We start from the raw sequence: 4004 nt of genomic DNA on the forward strand, positions 1-4004 counted from the left end.
GGATCTGTGTCCCTTTTGGGGACACCAGCCGGGATCTGTGTCCCTTTTGGGGACATCCAGCCAGGATCTGTGTCCCTTTTGGGGACATCCAGCCGGGATCTGTGTCCCTTTTGGGGACATCCAGCTGGGATCTGTGTCCCTTTTGGGGACATCCAGCCGGGATCTGTGACCCTTTTGGGGACACCAGCCGGGATCTGTGTCCCTTTTGGGGACACCAGCCGGGATCTGTGTCCCTTTTGGGGACATCCAGCCGGGATCTGTGTCCCTGCACATGAGGACAGTGTCCCCAGCACCTCCTTCCCCCCACCCAAAGCCACCTGGAGGGGTCCCCAGCCCCACCAGGCTCATCCGGAGCCTTTGAGGCGCCACTTCCGCCCTCGCCACATCTTGAGAGCAGATTGGGAAAATGTGAAAAATCTGTGGTTTTCCTTCGGGTGCCTTTGAATCCCTCCAAGGACAGGAAAAGTGGGATCAGGGCCACTGCTGGACCCTCAGGAAGTGCTGAGACCCCCCCTCAGTGGGTCCCAGAGCCACGGGGGTCCTCCAGGGGCCTAAATAACCCCCAAAACCCAGCAGAGGCTCCCCAGTTCCTGAAGATTCCCCAGGCTGCCCAGCAGCAGGGAGCAAGGAATGCTGCAAAGGGAAAAATGGGTGATTCCATGAAAAACAGGGCTGGGAAAAGCTGGAGACTGGGACAGGGTGGCTGGGACTTTGTGGGGGCTGTGGGGGGTCAGGGTGAGGGGGTGGTTTGGAGTGTCCTGGGAAGTCTTTGGAGCCACCAGGACCTCTGTCCTGTCCCAGCACCAGGAATTCCAGCTGGGATCTTTCCCTTGGAGCCAGACCTCACCCTTGTAGGGACTCGGCTCGCCCCTGTAGGACACTGAGCTCCTCAGTGATCCCCGGGCACAGGGATGTCCCTGTTTTGGGGGATGTCCCCGGTTTTGGGGTGTTCCAGGTGGGTTTGGGGTCTCGCTCGGGTCCCCCCCCCCAGCCCGGGCTGTGCCACCGCCGCCCTCTGGTGGCTCCTGCGGGTCCTGCAGCCGGCGCTGTCCCCAAAGTGTCCCCAAAGTGTCCCCAAAGTGTCCCCACCCCACGGTCAGGGATTGGGATGGGGCTGGGAATGGGAATTTCACTCAGGGCTGACTCCAAAGCCCCCCTGAAGCCCCTCTGCCCCTCGCTCGCTTCCAGGAAAAAAAAAACCACTTCCCCAAAAATCCCTTTGGGCTGAAATCCCCGAATGCCAAGGGATTTGTGAGGGGGGAAAAGCCACCTCAGACTCCCGGTGGATGAGGAAGGTGTTAAACGATCCCACTCAGCCCAAAAGGTGCCGTTCCCACACATCCTCCTCCCAGCTCCCCAGGGAATTCCAGAGCAGCCAGGCTGGTGAGGGAGGGCTGTATTTGTGGTGGCACAAGGTGACAGCGAGGGTGGCACCCACCCCGGCACCCCTGGGTGCAAACCAGGGGGAATCCACGTAAAAACAGAGGGAATATTTACACACAGGATCCTTTAAAAAAGCTGGGATGTGCGGTGGGAATTCCAGGTTTAGGGACTCCAGCAGGTCACAGCCTCACCCCAAAGGTGCTCCTCAATCCGTGGGGTCACCTGAGCAGCCCCCATCCCCTCCCCTCTCCTCCTGCTTCCACAAAAACATTTTTTCCCCCAATTTTTTCCTCTCCCTGAGGTTCAGGCAGGTCAGGCCTTGGCCCTGCACCCCTTTCCCCCACACACCTTTTCCCCACACACCCGCTGCTGCAACTTCAAGCGTTAAATACGGCATTTATGGTTAAACACGGGATCCCATTCCTTTTAAAAACAGGAGCAGCATTCCCAACCCCGGGAGCTTTGGGATGAGCTGTGCTCCTCTGCCCCCAGATAAACCCCAAACCCCTGGAGAGACGTGGCTGGGAGCTCCAGGGAGGCTCATCCCAGGGGACAAAGGAGCAGAGAGGTGACACGGGGAGCAGCGCAGCGACAAAAACGGCGACCGCCACCCCCTCCCTCCTCCCCAGAGCGACGGGCGAGGAAAATCCAGCAGGAAAAACCCCCTCTGTGGACAGAGAGCCATCCAGGCAGCTCCTGCTCCGTGCCCAGGCCTCTCCTCCCTGCCCCACACCTTTCCCAGGGAGCTCAGAAGTCGCTGAGGATGCTGATGTCGGCGAACTCGGCGCGGTACCGGTGCGAGTAGAGGCTCAGCAGCAGCGCCCACTTCAGCGCCATGAAACTCCACACACACGACAGGTAATAACTCTTGGGGTCAGTCAGGGCTGCCAGGGGAAAAAAAACAGGGATTTGGTGGGAATTCCAGCCCCTGGGAGCTCTGCACGACCCCTGGGATGGGGTGGTTTGCCCAAAGTCGCTCAGGGATTTGTGGGAATTGCTGGATGTGGCTCGAGGAAATCATCCCAAGCTGCAGCTCCCTATTCCTCACCCCTCTCTCCATCCTCTTCCAGAACTTCACATCCCAGGGAAAAAGAGGAAAAAACACAATTCCTCTTCCAGAACTTCACATCCCAGGGAAAAAGAGGAAAAAACACAATTCCTCNGAAAAGCTCCTTGAGGATGAGCCCGGGGCGGGGGAGCGGCTGCCGGGCGGATGCGAGCGACACATTTTCCTCATTTTGTCCCAGGAAATTCTATTCCGATTAAAAGGCGTTTGATCTCCACGGAGCGGGCGGGGGGAGAGGCCGGGGTGGGGTTGGGTTTCTCTCCGATTGTTGGGTTTTATGTGGGTCAGGAATCGGCTCAAAGCTCCCAGGATTTTTGGGGGCTGCAGAATGTGGAGTTGGGATTTTTGGGGTCTGCAGAATGTGGAGTTGGGATTTTTGGGGTTTATGAAAAGGTGGAGGAGGAAGGGATGGAGCCAAGAGCAGCCCGGGGCTCCTCCTCTCCCGGTTTTCCAAAGGGTTGATCCCTCTCCGGCAGGGAAGGGGAATCCTCCAGCTCCTCATCTCCTCCAGCACCAGGAATAAAAGGGTTTTTCCGGGACCACGGGGGTCTCGTGGAGTTTGGGATCTCCCGAGGGCTGGAGGGGATGAATTTGGTCGGGATTTATTTGCCTAAAAAAGGGGTAAAAACCTCTTAAAAGTGGGGACAGGCAGGAGGAGGGTGGGGGGCTGCCGCTTCCCCCTGGTTGTTATTCCAGCCTTTCCAGCCCCTTCCCCACGTCCTTCTCTCCCATTCCCAGCTGGGGAGGAAGGGAAGCAATGGGAATGTGGTGGGAAGGAGCAGAGGAAGGGTGGGGACCCCCCAGTGACCCCTCAGCCGAGCTGTGCTTGGCCCCTTCGGGCTCTCCACAAACCCCATCCCGAAGGCTCTTCCCAAATATCCCAGCCTGGGGATTTTCAGCCTCCTCGTTAAGCACTGGGCCCATATTGAAATGTTTTATTCCCTTGGTTGCTCTCCAAGCTGAGAATTGTCCTAAAAATAACCATTCCCAGTTCTGCGTGTGATGTTCTCCCCCCTCTCCCAGCCCCTGGCTCCGTCCCAGCTCCCCCAGCTCCGGTGAGTTCATCCCAACACCACAACTGCTCCTTTGGGGATCTTTAAATCCCAGAGCTGTTTCTCACCCAAAGCCCTGGCTGGAGCACGAGGATTCCCTCGGGAATGGCAGCAGGACTGGGCTCCTCGTGTCCGTGTGTCCCTCCCAGCTGGACACGGCCCCTGGGAGCCAGGCCACCCCCAGCTCTTCCTCGAGGACTCTTCCTCACCCCTCTCCCTCCCTTCCAGACCCTCAGGATGCCCAGAGTGAGCTGGGATTTGGGGCATTTTCTGCTTTTTCCCAGCCAGGGAACAAAGGACAGATCCAGGCTGAGCCAGCAGCGTGTCCAGGGAGCAGGGACAGCACGTGTGGTGACATCCTCGTGTCCTGGAAGGGACACGCTCCTTGTCCATGGCTGTGGCACTTCCCTAGCCCCCATTCCCAGGAGAAGGATTCCATGGGGAACTGGGAGCTGTGACCCTGCTGGGGACACCAGCCAGGATCTGTGTCCCTTTTGGGGACA

This window comes from Parus major, unplaced genomic scaffold, assembly GCF_001522545.3.
Source record: "Parus major isolate Abel unplaced genomic scaffold, Parus_major1.1 Scaffold360, whole genome shotgun sequence".
Classification (NCBI taxonomy): domain Eukaryota; kingdom Metazoa; phylum Chordata; class Aves; order Passeriformes; family Paridae; genus Parus; species Parus major.